Raw genomic sequence first — 18,668 nt, 5'->3', positions numbered from 1 at the left:
CCTCCCATTGACTGGGCTCAAAGGCACTCTGTGAAACAGCATGCACAGACACAGCATCATTTATGTCTGAAAAGTTTTCCAGGCGCCCCAACCAGAAATACTGAAGAACAATGCCACGGGGCAAGATATTCAGTAGCCATTACAATAGGGAAAACCCAGCAAGTGACAACAAGGCTACAAAACGGGAATTCCACTGCTAACTAGGAAATACACTGCGCTGCCACAATAAAAAATACAAAAACTCATAAATAAAGAATCTAAAGTTTGCATAGCATTGTTTTCTCTTTTGCTTTTCACTATAGGGAGCTGTAAGAACTCCTCTTTCCGGTTGGCTATAAAAAGCACATACCCTAGGATGGGTCGATTTAGTTTTCCTCAATAAACAGTTGTTTTTTCCTGGTTTGGACACAAATCAAAGAGGGTTTTATAGTGTTTAACACAAAAGCCCTCTGCTTTATTCTACTCTTTCCAATTTCTAGACTAAGGAATCTGACATGTAATACAATTACAAAAGACATCAGATGCTGTGTTAAGGGCAGATTTCAATGATGCCACTGCTCAGTACAGCTGGGTCCGAGTCCCATCCTGTGTTGGTGATCTACATGTGGCAGGATTCCGATCTGGCACACAATGAAATAGCCGCTCATCTCAAAGCACTAAGGAATCCGAGGGTGTGGAAAGGTTTTTCCACAATCCCTCCGTGCCCTTCTGTATAAAACACTTGAGCGAGCCCAGTTGATTCTACATATGGCAATCCCTGCAGAGAACAATGAAGCAGTGCGATAATGAGGCAGCCCCTTGCGTTTTGTACCCTTGCCATTTTTACTCACAGATTTGTTATTTATTCAGTCATTTTGTTTTTATATTACAAGTGTGAACCATCATCCTCTCTTGAAGTTCAACGTATGCTGCATTCATTCCAAATGATTCCTGGAATCTCCAAGAGTTCTACAAGCATGCACCTGATCTGCACATTCCATTTGTTTTACTCTTGTTCTGCTACTTTGGGTCCCATTTAAACAGAGTGGCAGCACGCTTAAAAACAAGTATGAACCCAAGGCAATGCATGCTCCATGATCATGGTTATTATGGGTTGTTGACTGTCCTGAGAGAAATAAACACAGCACGCTTTAATGAATTGACATCTCAGCCCATTGAGTGGAAAGGCAAGAGCTGGACCTGAACCACAAAGACCTCACCTCACAATCCTATAGATACAGCAGGAATCATAAGCCTCCCTGTTCACATACTAAAAGTAATCACTCAGCTCTCAGATGCAAGATTTAAAAGCAGTCTTGCATTAAAGTTTGAATAAAAAAAAGTGAATAAAAAAAGAGCCGTGAATATGCAAACGGCAATGGTATGGAGTGTGTAAAATACAAATGATTGGCCAGTTGCTTTCTAGGTCATTCTTGAAGGCAGGTTCACAGCTGAACTATCAACCGTTACACACAACCCCCTCCCCCCAATCCACAGCTCTGATCTCTCAAGCATGGCACGAGCCAACGTACTCAGCATCAGGTGCAAAGGTTAAACAAAGGGGGTTGTAACACGATGAATGAAACAATGCAGAAAATATCAGGAAAGCCAAGAGCTTATCTGAGATCTTACCCTCTCCTCACAGAAGGATAAGATCCCTCCCTGTATACTCGAAGTGTTTGATTGGGGGTTAATCGACTAGTACGCATTAACAATACAGCATTGATAATCAAATATTTCACTTTTAAAAGCAAAACTGCAATTCCTTAAAAACCAAAAAAAAAAAGTCAAGGAAGCCTGTTAGGAGAAATCTGACAATTTAATTTGCTGTGTTTCTTCTCTTGAGTATAGTTATCATTTTAACTATAATGTTAAAAGAAAAAAAAAAAAACAAGACATACAGATATAGATCTCCAGACAAACACAGCATATATATATATATATATAATTATATATATATATATTATATATATATATATATAGATATATATATATAAGTAACATACTGTGATACTGTGTAGTACAGGCTGTGTAAAACTTTGTGCTCTCTCTCTCTCTCGCTACACCAAAATGGTATGTTTTTTTATTGAATTAAATTAGGTTCTTATGCACCCTGTATTTGTCTAATGAAATCCTTTATAATGAAGAAACACTCAAGGCTGCCATCATTCACACATAGATAATTTCTTAATAACTACAAGCACATTGAAGAGTAACTCAAATACTGCCACTTCTGGAACTCGTTTCCTGTAGTTACTGGCAATACGCTGCTGTGCACTAGATGGCGGTGGTGTGCCTCTAGCAGGCAACTGTAACTCCTGACTGCTTGTCAAAGCCCTTTTAACACAGTTATCAAAAACACATTCTCCATATACATTTCCCTTTGTGGCGTGGCGTGTTGTTTCTAAAAGAAGGAACAGCACCTGTGAGCTTATATTCTTTAGCTACCAATACCAAAGGGGATTCACTATTCCTGATTTATTTGTTTGTTTTATATGAAAGCAATTACCCATGTTGCTGTTCTTTCCAGTAACCTGGGTGTAAGGTTCTCACAGCTGCCAGAAGTGTTTACCTGTTATTTCCGATCTTTTTACTGTGAAAGACATGCAATGAAACTGCTAACCAATACAGGTCAGTATGCACCAACGCCTTTTATTTCTGTTCTTGGAAAGTCATCTTTACTCAAGTTAACCCTTCACGAATTAGATAGGAGTAAAAAAAAAAAAAACTTTGATAATCTCCCCCATTTAATAAAAGCCTCTTTTTTTGAACGCTGCTCTAGTTTCTTGGATTTCTTTGGAGCAAAGTTCCCCAATCTGCCTGGGAGCGCTGACCGGCCGCGCGATGCCCGGAAGCTTGTTTTTTGGGGGGGGGGGGGGGGGGGGGGGGTTGGCATAGCAGCAGAATTAATCAGACACAGCCTCCTCTGCAGTGGTATATTATTTCTTCTTTCGGTTTAACAAAGAGAGAAACATGCTGGAGTTCAAAGTGACCCACTGTGAGCAGAGCTTGGAAAAGGGGGAAAGAGACACAGGTCAAAAGCTTCATAATTCATTTGATATCTGGGACTTTAAGCCAGGAAAACTCCCAAGTGAGCTTGCTCTGCTTTAAAGTATTTTTTTCAGAAGGTGAACAAAAGGGTAACACTTTACATGAGGTGTCTTTACATTGTGGTTACTGAGTACATACATACATGTGTCCTTACACATAATTACAGTGTTATTATGCATCGTTACAATGTACTTTATGTGTACTTTAAAAAAAAAAAAAATGCAATACAATCGCAGTCCAACAGAGAGCAGTATTCAGTTGAAGAGATGCATAAGAAATAATATAAAATAATAACACATATTAAGTAAATAGCAGCGGTTGCGTTTGTTTGCTTGTTTATAACCCATATTATAAATACTTACAAAAACACATTTCAAAGTGACCACCCACCCGCCACATTTAATCCTTTATACATGTATATAAGCAAATACATGGAAAGATATAAATAAAATTCAAATCATTCAATTAAACCATTTGCATATTCGTTTTTGTGACAAAAAAAAAAAAAAATCAGTGGGTTTTCCAAGAAAGCAGTTTCTACTATTATTGGAAAAACACATTGTAATTCCATGTTTATTTTAAAAAGATAATGAACTAGAGCTGCCAACTCTCAACTCCCAAACACAAACCTATTCCTGTAGGCGTTTTAAATTGTTTTTTTTTTTTTTTTTTTTTAGACATGTTGGTTAATTTTAGACAGTGTGACTGCAGGTCGTCATTCATCATCATCCATTGTATATAGATGGCAATGCAATGTCTCATATACACAAAGGCTTCAGGCAGGCTGCAGCCACAGATTATTGTTTTTTTTCAATTCTGCTAATAATGAGCATGACTGAGTGAATAAAGGTTGTTCCACTAATGCAATATTAATTAAAAATAACTGTGTGGGCAAATTGCCCTTCGATTTCGTGTAGTGACAAGCTTTGTTGCTTCAGACTAATTCTGTTAGCCACATATAATAGATATCCTTATCTATGTCATCATCTATATCATCATCTATGATTAGTTTATTTAAGGCTCCGTTATTATTATTATTATTATTATTATTATTATTATTATTTATTATTATTGTCTACACCATTCTGTCAAGAAACAGAGACTTAATTTTAAATAAAATGTTATCTTAAGAAAAAAAAACTAGTACTATAGAACTGATAAAATTATATCAAATGAATTTGTAATGAACTGACGCTGTCTATATAAATCATTGGGTTTTGATTCAGAAATCAATTTGCCCTCCACGTTGTATTACAGTGTGTTAATGTCAGAAACTTGCTTACATGTATGCATTTATTTATGACTGCCGTTAGTACTGGGGACAGATGGCTTGTGAACTTGACAATAAGGCTGTGATTTAAACAAATTGCCACCTAATGCATCTGAGTGCTGGGTAATTTGCTTTCCCTGTCTTTTTGAAAATATCTGCATTATGTACAGTAAACTGAGTTACTCAGATACAGTGTCTTTGCAGTTGATTGATTTGAAGAGGTCTATCAAGCGAAGCCTCACCTTTGGCATAGTTTACTCAACGTCAATGCTGGATTAATAAGAAACTTTCTAGACCTTATTTCCGCATTTCACAGAAGTAACTTCCTCCAATCTGTGCAAGCTGAAGAGATGGAGTCCTCCTTCCCCGCAATCCTATCTGGGGCTAACAGACTGAACAATCTGCAGCTGATTGAATGGAGCGCATCTAGTTTCAAATCACTTTCAAATCAGGTGGAAACGTAGCAGGAGGTCTCCCTGAACCACTTTCATTGTAATAGGGGAACCTCAAGGTTAGGGTTACCATGTGACTCGGTGTACACAAGGACAGTTTGGGATAGTTTTCAACTCACATCACAGCAATGCATTCTGGTAAGTTTTACCTGCCTCAGGTACCTTTCACATCAGGACTACATTTACCAGAATGCATTGCGGTGTGAGTTGAAACATCTGAACTGTCCCAAACAGTCCTAGTGTACATGGAGTCATGTGCTAACTCTGCTCAATGTGTACATTTCTCGCTGCAATAAACTTTAATCAAATACAAACCCTTGTACTTGAAAAGAATACAAAGGAATCTGCTTGGGAACTGGCACACAGAGTGGAAATCTAGCACACACACAAGAAACCAAATACGGGAGCAAAATATCACTCGAATAGAACCATTGAAAACATATTTAGGAACAGAGCACAGTGGGAGTTTGTTTTGAGTAAAAAAAAAAAGTTATTCGAGTCAGGAAGGGAATATAACAGAGAAGTCTGATATAAAGAGCAGAACAAACACATGAAAGGGACCCCTGTAATAAATTTGTAATCCATAACATCCAAGTGAGATACGATCAGCTCGTGGGAAACACATCAAAACAAAAAGGTACATCAGGGTTCCGGTTAGGGCAGCAGCCAAAGAGAGTGTGTCTGGCAGATTGTAAGGGATAGATTGAGTGGGCTGAGAGGAGTCAGTATATCCAAAACAACTGCAAAAAAAATTAAACTGAAAATGTTAGAGTAGGAAAGCTTTTAAACACCCAGGAGTTTAATAACCTTTGTCTGCTGTTCTGTTTTTATTAACCCTTGTGCCTCTGGTTTGAAAGACCACAGTTATCTTCAATCTTTGACTACCTTACTTTAAGGTAACTTTTGGTAGTCCTAGATTAGTGCTAATCAGGGTCTGTGAACCAGACCACCATGCGAAGGAGACCACACTGTTTTTAGTACACACACAAAAAAAAAAAAAACATTACTGTGTATCAGCATATTTTCAAACATTCTGCTTTCACCTTTGATCCACACAGAAACACAAACCACTGTCCAGCTGAAACACTGAGCAACTACTTTTATGTGTCTCTCTTGGTTTGATCAATTATTAGAAATGGCTGCACTTAAACTGATACACTGCAGAAAGCTGCTTAATGCGAAGTTCCTAGAAAGTCTGATTGTAGATTGGGTCAGTGTGCATGTTTTTCTGCTTGACAGAGTGCAGCAGAAATGTATTAATAGCACACAGTTTCATTTGATTTCAGTCTTTTTCCCTCTGTTGCATCCAGAGGTCAGGCTTGTCTTTTCTTTCTTTAACATGTTAAATGAATTCATGGCAGGCTAGCATTGGTGCTAATTAGGGAGTGGCCACATGTATATAAGAAAGGAGAAATCCTTCCTCAGGTGGAAGGAGTTTGATAGTGATAAGCCGTGCGTGCGTGCGTGCATGCGTGCAGGTTCAGTGAAGGCGAATGCCCAGCCTGACAGCAGTTTTTTGTGTGTATTTTGTTTAAACCTTTTGTTTTGACCCTTGTGCCTGTTTATTTGTTCATTTCTTGTTTAATAAAGTGTGCAGCAATGAATCACTGCAGCTTCTGTCTGAGTCTCTCTTCCCTATGGTAACAGCTTGGGCCGTGACGCTATCCTGTCACAGCTACAAATCAATGGTTCCTCTGACAATAGAAATATGTGCACACCCATACTAGAACACTAGAGTTTTACTCTTTACAAGCTTTTCTGCATTTGGAACTTGCAAATTGTACTGGACAAAAGTTTATGCATTTAGTCTGTTCTGGCTGCAAATAATGAAATCCCTAAAAGACCATGGAAGCTAAAATAGAGTTGCTACAGCAGAATTATCCAAAATGTATGTCTAGAATAAATGAATGCTATGTTTTAAAACCTGAAGGACATTACTAGGTAATAGGTAGTGATGCTTCACTAGCAAAGTTGATGTTTCCAGTGCCTGCACAGGGGGGTGATTATAGTGCTACCAAGTTTGAGATCATTTATATGCAAATTATTTTTAAGGCAGTAATCTCACAAACAGAATAAAACTGTCGAAGCACCTACCCTGAAAGCGAAAATGTCCTTCTCCTTAATTAATTAAGCAAGTCAGGTGACATTTTGGTAAATTACTCAGATTTATAATCTGGATGTGAAGAGCCTATATGAAAACAGGTAATGGCAATGAAATGGGTACCTCCTGGGTTCAAGCTCATTTATTTAACCACTGGACCACACAGCCCGCTATATTAAGAATCCATTTAAATCATTTAAACAGCAGATGCATCTTAAACTTAGAAACCTGCCAAGTTTCCATTGTACACGGTATTTTGTAATGACAAATAGTGGACCGTAAGTCACCCATGCTCTATGTATAGAATATATCTGTTAAGATCATTAAAATAGAGATTGTTGACTTTGTTTAATGTTGTTACATAAAGGTTACATTTTAGTGGATTTCACTGGAGAAGTCTCAAGACATCAATTTGATATAAAACAAATCCAGTAATCAGGGTATATGGCAATGCATCTGATGTCTTTTTGACGTGTGGTCAGCATAAGATTAGTTTGTAAGAGTTTCCATTGTAAAAAGAGAAACTAAGCAGGTGTTGCTCGGGGGGATTCCATGCCATCTGTACCAGCTTCCTCCTGTCACAAGACATGGCACTAATGGGTATCACCTCAATTAGGGCAATCATTTTGATCCATTACTTTAATGAAGTTAACCTCAATACTGAGGCGGGTCACACAAGACAAATAACAGACTATTTCTTCTGTCCGGTGGGAAACTATTTCAAAAGCTACGGGTTTTTTTGTTTATTGATAAGAATGTACGGATGTAAATAGCACTGCTGTTTAACTATATTTATCCTGCCGGGATATACTGATATACTGTGTTGACAATAAAAATACAGTGAAACGAGGTTCATGGAGAATCAAGTTTATATGTTTCAGCATAGAGGTATTAAGATCTGCCACTGTTTAGATAATTAAAATAAACCCCCTGCATGCTCCTCACATACAACAGGAAGAACAGCACTTTGGCGTCCAGCTAGTACTGGAACAGTTTACTTTGCTGTGGGTAACATGGTCTGTTTGCAGTGAGATCGTTGCAGTTTGAACTATGTCACATCAAGTGATCAGGTACCAGGCCATGCCAGAATCTTGCCATCACGGCATTGTTTTTGAAGTGTGTGAACATTGCAAACTGAAGTCTAAAATACATGCAAAGAACCCAAAGAGCCACCAGCGTAGTATTGCCAGTGCTAATGAGAGGTAAGAAAATTGATTTAAAAACATTGGTTAGCATTCCTTCAAAATCAAGGTGCTGGTTTATAAAGTTATAGGGCTTGTAATGACATGATTTCAATGTTATAGCTTAGCTGGCTGAGGAATAAGAGTCAGTGTGTCTGTTTAAAGCTGAAAGAAGATTAGCAAGATGCTGCACAGTAACCTTACTGAACACGAGAGGCTATGCAGTGAGAACTGTTCCCTTTGCACAAAGCTATCAGGGTGTGAAATCAAATGGGGGTTGCACAATTTCATTTTATTTTCCAAATGCTACACTTGAATTTATGCTTGTGATAAAAAAAACTCCAAGCAAACAAGAAAGGAAAGGGGAAATGTCCTCCAATCCTAATCCTCTCGAGTGTCTATGCATGCCACAATACCTGTTACATGAGTTGGTCGGCTCCCCTCATACTGCACCCTATGTTTAGTCAATGCTAGCCTGTCTGCAATGCTTAGATAGCAAAGAAGGACTTTAGGGAGTTGCCATGCCTGTTGACTTTGGAATATCAGTTTCTGGTATGTGGAGTGCAGAGACATTCAACATGGTGTGCTATTGTAGCAGGGCAGAGGCTGAACGCGACCTGGCAACCCGGCACACCGCAGGCAAGCGTCCTAACCACTATGCAAAAGAGCCGGGCTCATCTGCATTCATGGATATAGAGCTTTTAACCTCACTGCATCACATCAGCAGGGTACAGATTCCGTAACAGCAGTGCATCACACGACACTGCCCGTCACACTAGGTTAAGAATACACAGTGTAAAACAATGTGTTTCAAGAAAGGGGTCTTGCTAATATTTTGCATTTCGTGCTTTGGTGTCCACTGTGTCCAGAAGAGAACTCTGCACTCTGCTTGTATGGTTGGAGACGGGTCACCAGCAGCTGGTCCATATTTAATTTTTTTTTTTTTTTGCAGAAATAGTGTCTGAACCATTCTTTCCTTTCCCCATGTGATGATACAGTACTTTTTTTTTTTATTTTCACAGCCATAAAAGGGCTTTGAACATTTTTCCAGCTGACGTTTAAGCATTGCTGGCAGTGTCTGCATGTTTTCAGAGCAGTATTTTATACAGTAATAAACCCTTCTTTGTTTAGCTCTAAAACCACAAATACCTCTTGTTTTCCATCTGAACTTGGTTAACAGTTTTGAGTGGGTCAGGAAGCCCTCTTGTTTGCGTTCAGAGAAGGTAAATAAAGCTTTAAAATCACACAACAATAAAACACTAATGTTGGACATAATCAAGTCCAGAAAACATAAGGTAAAGTATATTGAGGCTCTTAAATGAAATTTCCACTCAGGGAATATTGGCTGTGTTGTTTTGGGATGTGCATATCTGTGTTTATTTCATGCTTGTTTTATTAAAGAGCCACAGATAAACACATGTTACCACACAGGCTTGTTAAATGTCCTTTACCATAGTACTTGTAAGGAATATGAAAGAACTGCATTCATGGAGTGTGCTAGCTGTATTAGGCCTGACAGTATGTCAGATACTGTGAAAATGAACATCCCTTTACGTGTATATGTATTAGTGCCACATCTACTATTAAAATAATGTAAGAGACCCCACTTGTCTGAGTTCAACTGATTAAATTAAACATTGCGAGTTGAAGCTGTGCGTTTTACAATTCTTTGCCAAAGCAACAAACACAAACCATCATCTCAGTTCCTCTCAAGCTACTAAATTCACATGATTACAATTTGCAAAAGAAGGGGCATGCATCATGAAAGCAAATTCTGTCACCTTACAGCACATCTACCTTGTCTGTGGTTTACTTGAAGTCTTTTCCAGGTGATTCTGCTGAGAGAAGAGAAAACTACTGGTTGGTAATTGCAGATTTTACAAGCAGCCTGTGTAATAGCCCTGCCTTCCCTGCCTCATTGACTCTGTGGCTTGCAGCTTCATAGCTCCCATACATCAGCAGAGATCTGTCATTACTGAAATGATGCACGCTTTCCTTTCCCTGTTACACTTTCCTCCTTGAAATCCTTCAGGAGCACTTCTGGCTTCCAGGAATTCCTTTTATGTCAGACTGATGTTATTTCTGAAACTTTTCCCTTTGGATATCAAGCCACTGTGAGATGCACAGGAGAGGCCAGGAACACATGCAGGACCACATGGAGAGCGTGCATCAGGGCGGCGCATGATGCAACTTCTTTCCTGTAGTTTTACCATCAACAAAGTAGCATTATTTGAGTTATTAAAGAACACTTCAAAGACCAGCTCAGACTTCTTCAAATGGGGACCCCCCCCCCCAACTTTCTTACTGTATATTGTAAACAGCTAATCTCAGATACATATATCTTTGTTATATCTGTGTTATCTTTTCAATCTGAGATCTGAGATTATTGAACTGACCTCATTTTGTACTATATATTTTTTGTACTGATTAATTAAGCTTTAATGTCTGACACAGTTATTATTCCTTGCTGGATAACCGACCATGTCTACGGTTCACTGTCATTTATCTACAGGCAGTGAAAACTACGGAGGATATGTGCTATTATAAAGCACATTTTTAACTGTCTTTTGAGGTTGTATTTTGGTCTGGGTTGCTTAGGCGGCTTGAAATTCATGTTGTGGATTTAATACAAGTCCTGTCAGCTTTTACCAGGGATCTACCTGCGTCTATAATGACATGCTGCAAGGCCTGAGATGATCTGCGAGAGTTATATTTCAAGCTTCAGGATTCCTGTCTAAGCCTGCTGGATCAATCAGAATGACTCAAAGTTCGATATAATCAGAAATGCATATGAACAAACAGAGTCTATTTCCAGCAGCTTGTCTAAGCTGCATGTGTCATTTGCAATAGCTGGCAGCCAAGCGCGGTTCTGTGTGCAGTGGTGTGAGGGTATCAGTAACGCTGTACAAAAACGTGCTGTCAATTTCCACGTTTCCAAATGAATCAAGCAAATAAGGGATTGAGTGAGAGCAGATGATTGTAGCTGTTCTGGTTCCCTTGTGATAATAGCTGTGTTTATGTGACCGTGATCACAGAGGGGTAATTACAGTATCCTTATCTCTCAGCCCTGCAGAGCAGAAGACCAGTGTGTACCGACATCAAAATGTATGGGACCGGTTGGTGCCATTTCATTTCTTATTGTACATACCCTCCTTTAAGAAATTATGCTATTTTAACAGACACTGAACAAACTATTTTTATGCACGCATGTATTGCAAAACATTGCTGAAATGCAGCTTATCAAATCACTGTATCTTATTGTTTATTGCTTATTTAAAAAGAGGTCCTATTTTTGTGCTTTTCTTTATTATATTAACACTGAAAAATACTATTAGCATAATGGTGCTATCAGTTTTGGCATCTGTATACAAATGGGTATTACTGTGCCTTTCTGAAATATACTGGTGCAGATGTTGAACAGATTATAATGTAAATGTACTATTCCAGATGTGGAAGAAAAAATGCATGTGGCAATCTGCATATTCAAAGATGTAGATATACCTTTAGCAGCGATGGGAAAACTGACCAGAATTTAATGTAAACCCATCTGAAATGTATGTTCTTGTCTTGAAAGCAGCCAATCAGCATGTATTTCTGAAAGCTTTTCTGAGGAGTGGATCTAGTTAACAGTGAAAGAAAGAAGGGACTGTGAGGTTTACACATTTGGGCACAGGTATTATTTAGAAGGTTTCTTTTTCTCTCTGATTTAGCATGGTTTTCTTGAAAAGTTTTAAACTCAGATTTTCCAATCTGAGTAAAAACATTCTAAAGAAGGGAAAAAAAACAAAAAAACACCTATTCATATTTTTTTTCTTTTACAAAATAGTACCTTGGCCTGAGCTCATAACCAAAAAAATGAAATAATCCATTCCCAATCGCAACAAACTCCAGGAACCAAAATTCAAGTTCTCAACCATATCGAAGGGCTTTGCTGTCCGTATTTTGGCTCCATTCCATAATCCTTGCCTGATTTTTTTTTTTTTTGTTCCGATAAAACAGGCACATGTGCCAATATTCACTGCTCTGATTTCTGGTGGGGCTCACATTTCAGTATTAGCACACTATTTACTACAAAGCACTGCACCTTCATCCCAGGCTACACAGCATGTTTCACATAGTAAACTGTCAGTGAACATTTCAGGAGCCAATTTACTGCATCCTCAGAGCTGCTCTCATCCTCACCAACATACCAAGAGTACAGATGCGGTCTCTGTTTTTTTTTTTTTTTTTTAATTTAATTAATTAATTAATTAATTTTTTTAACGCAAGAGAAGATCCGGATAGCTGAGAGCAGATTGGCCAAAATCACTTTTTTGGCATTTTCATGTGTTGAGACCAGAGAACTTCAGCAAAATACAGTGAAGTGCACCATGGACTAGGGACGAGAGTGAACACAATATAAAAAGTAGTGTCTCGTGTCCTTGCAGTGTCTATAAAATACATGGTGCTTTCATGCTTTTGGTTTTGGGGGAGTTTTATCAGTTTAAAAAAAAAATTCTAATATACACAAACAACAGGTATCAGCAGCCCCTCTATAGCATCCACAAAAAATCAGGTTGATAAAAAGTTCTCTGGTTGTTGACTGACGCACACTTCATTTAACAAATACGAGCCTGGGGGTTCAGAATGGCTGCTGATGTAAAAGTCAGATTTTCAAGAATAAAGCTTTTAGCTGGGAAGTCACATGGATTATTGTGCAGCAATTGGGTTATACAGGAAAATTCTTTATATTAGGAAGTTCACCAAAACCTCTTTCTTCTTACCAATTGGATTAGTGTACCATTGTCACGGTAAGTGCTGAGTGTGGCTCGCCAGTTTGACTTTTATTAGTTAAACAAATTTAAAGAAAGTTTGTGGTTTTGCCCTTTTGGCTGTATTGATGCTCAATAGATAAGCAGGATTGAAATGGCAGACTCCACAGTAGACATTATTATCAGTAGAAAATAAGAACCTGAGGCAGATTTAAAGGTGCGCAATCCATTTTAGGAAAGACCTGTAGAGTGCATCGCAAAACAAGATTTTATTAAGCATGCAGTATTTTAACAAGCGATTGCAAACTGACAAAAGATGCAGTTTTGTGCTTCATGATATCTGCCTATACTTTTCAATGTTTCCACCATGCTTTACTACACTTTGTAATAAGCCTCAAATACATAGAGGGCATTTGTAGCAAAGCACCAGCTGAAAATGAATACAGTGCTGATATGCTGTATGAGAACAGGGCTGGAAACACAGTAATGATATGCTGTATCAGGACAGGGCTGGCCAAACTCAAAAAACAGCACTTGAAAAAAACTTAAAAAAAAAAAAAAAACTATTTGTTTTTTAATTTAACATTTTGTAACTCATAACTCGGTTACACTTGATAACATCCATTCATTCTGTTCTCTTGGAAACATTACAACATTGTTATTGTACTGTATGCTGCACTGAGGAGGGCATTAGAGGGGCTGTGTACACTGCACTGAGGAGGGCATTAGAGGGGCTGTGTACACTGCACTTAGGAGGGCATTAGAGGGGCTGTGTACACTGCACTTAGGAGGGCATTAGAGGGGCTGTGTACACTGCACTGAGGAGGGCATTAGAGGGGCTGTGTACACTGCACTGAGGAGGGCATTAGAGGGGCTGTGTACACTGCACTTAGGAGGGCATTAGAGGGGCTGTGTACACTACACTTAGGAGGGCATTAGAGGAGCTGTGCACACTGCACTGAGGAGGGCATTAGAGGGGCTGTGTACACTGCACTGAGGAGGGCATTAGAGGGGCTGTGTACACTGCACTGAGGAGGGCATTAGAGGGGCTGTGTACACTGCACTGAGGAGGGCATTAGAGGGGCTGTGGACACTGCACTGAGGAGGGCATTAGAGGGGCTGTGGACACTCTTAGTGCCTGCATTAATTACTGTATGTATCAATCAGCTTCCACCCAGCTTCTTGGGTACACATGCCTCTCAAATCATTTAATACCAAATGCAACTAAGAAAGCAGGTAGCCGTAACTACCTTGAGTAAGGCACACCTGCCTTGTTACAGAAACCACAACACCAAATTAGCCACAGATGATTTTGTAAGGGAACTGGGTGAAGGAACCCACTGGGCAGGCGAAGGCCTGGGAGTGAGAGAAATCAGTTTCTGAATTAGAGGCTGAAGCTGTTTAAGCAAACACCGTTAGGAAGCAGATAAACGGAAGGTAATGGACGATCTGTCTTATGGGGCTGGTCAGCCACGTAGCCACAGCCCGTGGGGCTCTGCTGTCACTCTTCAATTAGATCTAGCGACGATGTGCAATTGATTTGTATTGGTTTCTTGTTTAACCCATTAACACAGGCTGTAATCTGATACATTCTAAATCAGAACACACGATGTAATCTGATACATTCTAAATCAGAACACACACTGTAATCTGATACATTCTAAATCAGAACACACGATGTAATCTGATACATTCTAAATCAGAACACACACTGTAATCTGATACATTCTAAATCAGAACACACGATGTAATCTGATACATTCTAAATCAGAACACACACTGTAATCTGATACATTCTAAATCAGAACACACGATGTAATCTGATACATTCTAAATCAGAACACACGCTGTATATATGTAATCTGATACATTCTAAATCAATATTTCTTCACAGATTATTTTTTTTAATCCTTCATTTTTGGCTATACACTTCTGTATCCTATTTTGAAGACAGTCAAAGTAGATGTGCCCGTAATCACAGCAGTGAAATGAAGTACCTATTTGTACTTGTGGGACCAGCGATAATGTTGCTTGTGCCTGCAGAAGATTTCAATTTTAATTCCTGTCTATGATGCCTTTTAGTGAAAGCAAAACTCTTTCTTCTATTTACCAGCAGTCAAAACTCTTCTGCTCACTAAAAACCTGCTTCATAATAACACAACAATAGGGACCCCTGAGGCTCGAACAATTAATGTCATTCTAGAAACCTCTAATCAAGTTATCTCATAGACTAACCTTTGCCCCTTGTGCTGAGCTGTCCATTTAAAATATAAAACAATATGCCTGAGAATCTAATCAAGAGCTCATTTGTTTTCCTATTATCCAGTCCTGTCCGATCAGTATAAGACACAACACAGTCGGGATTGACAGGCTATGTAATACGCCTCAAGTCAGGGCTGAAAGGGCACAGGGCAGCACACTTAAAACCAGATCACCCTGCTCTCCAAACAACCTGTTTAAACTCTGTGGTCTGACATAGATAAGTGTGTATTTAATCATCCACTTAATGTACTTAGAAGGGGTTTTATCCTCACCTATGATCCAGGGTAACTATATAAATGAAGGGTGGTAAAGCATGGTGAAGGCATAGTATACAAGTGGGAAAAGCAGGGTGGACTGTAAAATGATAATGAAGATTCAACATGGTGTTTGGATTTGCACTTTCTAGGACTTTTTACAGTATATAGACATACGCTGCCAATGTGTCTCCTTGCATTGTTCTCTCCTGATTTCTGCTGTTTAGGCCATGGCTGCTTCATCAGTGCCAGGACTCTGCTTCTTTCAAAGCCATCTTGTTTCTAATGGCAATTTGGAATAAATTGATTCGAGAATACGTCCCAGTGTTTCCAGACATGTGCTTACAGCACTGATTGCACTGGCAGCGTCAATTACCATTGATATAGAGATCCTGAATTTGCCTTTGTGAGTAATTCACTTTCACATGTTATAGATACAACCCTTAAAACAAAAATCTAATATAAATGTACTAACAATGCCACTGAAGTATTATTGCTATAAAAATAACATAAAATAACAATACTGACTTATAACTTCCAATAATGGCTCAATTAAGGAGGTTATTGAAGAGATCAGGTAAAGCATTTGCTGCCCTGCTGACAAACACATTGAGTTTGGACATCCTGTTTTAAATGATAACCTTCGCTATCAAACCATTGCCAGCTGCTCAGAGACTCCCCTCTCTTGGCGATTAGATGTTTCTGACACACTAAGTGATGCTCCTGCAAGGAAACTGGTGTTTATGTCTGCACCCTTTTATCTTATTTAATTGCTTCCTTAGAAATAAAGGAAGAAAAGCATTCCGATTTGGAGGAATACTCTATCAGTGGCAGCTGCCAAATCTCTTCTGATTATTTGGGAAAACGGAGCACATTTTACAAGCCCTCTGGATTTGTAACAAATAACATAATACATTGTGTATAAGATATGATTTCAACTGGACATAAACCTCCTCTCCCCTGGGTTTTACTCCACTATTAGTTATAGCTATATAAGCTTTCTTTGAATTGAAGTACGTATTTTGTGGAGCTTGGTTAGAAATACTGCAAGGGAGCTTTAAACTACAGCAAAACACAAAATAATAGAATCGTGTGAATATTTACCAAGGTAAATGTTTCTCAAGATTAAATTATGCCCCATATCCATTTTTTGTTCCTGAGGCAATTCACTGAATTTCCCTGAAAGCTGGGGAAAATTATTATTGATCCCACAAGAAAAATGGGTGAATTGTCAAACCCCTACCTTATATCTAGGTGCAGCTTTATCCTTATTCCATGGTCAGAGAAACACATTTTTCAATGCGAAAATGATAAAAAAAAAAAAAAAAAAAAAAATTCAAATAAATTTTAAAAAAGCATATTATACTCTGGTGTTTGTGTTTGGATTTCTTCACAAGCGTAAAACATGATTTTTATACACTTCAGAAAAACATTGAGGTCAATAGTAAGGCTATGCTTATATGTTTCAAAGCAGGTTGAGATTGTGCTTTGAAATGCCTATGTCTATATTAATGGTACACTCAGCACACACCTGAAGGCCAACAGTTCCTAAATGATACTATCAAAAAATCCCTGTGGATGGAGAACAGAACTGGAAGATTTACATGCAAGGAAGAGGGGAGGGGCACCCCAATAGTATACTGTATACTATATTGTTTACAGAGAGGAAGCAAGGGCACAGGCAAATCTCTCATTCAAATCTCGTTATGGTATGAAACTAACAAACAATTTAGCTGCAGCCAGGAAGATGTACAGTATATTATTGTTCTGAGTAACTCCTGGCTGCAGTAATTTTACACTGACAAACGCTGCACAAGAAGTCCCAGAAAAAAGGGTTTGCCATTGCTTCACAATGTGCCCTTGTGTTGTTGCACACAGATAAGCCTTTCTTGGAACGAGGATCTCTGTTTCAACTGCTGGCTCAGTACTGAAAAGGAATTTTTTAATAATTTTACTTATCATTCCAGGCAATAAACTGATGATAAAAGCAATCCAAATGTTTTATTCTCTGATATCTGAACTCACTCCCACTTCAGTCAGAGTTAAAGTTAGGAATGTTTTTACAACAGACTGCAGCCCATGATCTGCTGTGTAGTTCACAGGTCCCCTGGTATAAAAATCATGCACATGTATTGAGACACAGATATAAGGACACAAGCTCATTCTCATATTTTACATTACATAAAGTGACCGGTTAGTGATACAACCATGTGATGCCTAGTGTCCAGAGCCCTGTCTCATTTCAGTGAGGCTGTACCAGCAACTTTCTTGCGTTAGCTAGACTCAGAAACCATCCAGCTTTCTACACTGTGAATGTTAGTGAGGTTTGCGGTGGTGAAATGCCTGTACTATACAGTCATTTTTTGTTCACTTCAATGTTTTTTGTGGTGTTTATGTTGTGCGTCCTGGCGGTGGGAGTCAGTTTGCCCAGTGAGTGATTTTCAGACAATTAAACTAGTGTTTTTACTGTACTGTGAAATGTTTTTCTTGGTCCGTTGTCGTACAACTAATTAAACAGGGAGCCACTATTATCCAGCACAAGAAAATATGTTTTGCTTTTGTAATTCAGCACTTTTGAGGAGGTTTTTTTCTCCAGTTGTTTTGATGTCCAGGGACCATGAAACCCAACCAGAATAAGACTTTTTAGTTGGTGTTTCTTTTCCAGTAATAAAACAAACAGTATTTTTCTAAAATAGCAAAGCTATGAAAATATATATTATTTAGAGGTAGCTGTCTTCTTTTCAGGACCCAGACTTTTGATCTTCACTCCAGTCTCTTTGCATCACAGACGGCCAATCTCCAGTCCCAGGACTAGCTGTGGACCTCCAGACCTTGAATCTGTCCCCCCAGGCCCTCAGCCTGTTCTGCTGAACTGCTGCATATGGCAGGACACTGCACTTGACAGCCACTCTGCACCCTGCAGGGACACTGGATTTAGCTATTTATATACATGCCCAACAAGACAACAGTCTGTTATTAGTTATTGTTATTATTATTGGTAGTCCTCCCATAGATTATGATTAGCAATAGCAGCCCTGAATCACTATACGTGTTATCAGAATGTGTAAGAGTAGTTTGGTTTGGATCTCACTCAGTGTCCTAGTTTTACTAAATATATTCTGAACTAACTCTGATTCAGAGCCTGCAAAGAATTGTCGAAACGAGGCAGAAAGCAGCAAGAAAGGAATATAAACAAACCAAAGTGTCAGCAACTACTTTCCAATATGTATAGAAGACACTCTTTATTGTTATAATAATGTGCTTGAGAGATAATACTTTCACCCACTTTTAACTGGACTTTGGAATGTACACAACAGTCTGTAGATAGTTCATACAGTGTAATACACAGCTTGTAGATAATTCATAC

This window comes from Polyodon spathula, chromosome 21 (assembly GCF_017654505.1).
Source record: "Polyodon spathula isolate WHYD16114869_AA chromosome 21, ASM1765450v1, whole genome shotgun sequence".
Classification (NCBI taxonomy): Eukaryota; Metazoa; Chordata; class Actinopteri; order Acipenseriformes; family Polyodontidae; genus Polyodon; species Polyodon spathula.
Note: the sequence above shows the minus strand (reverse complement) of the source record.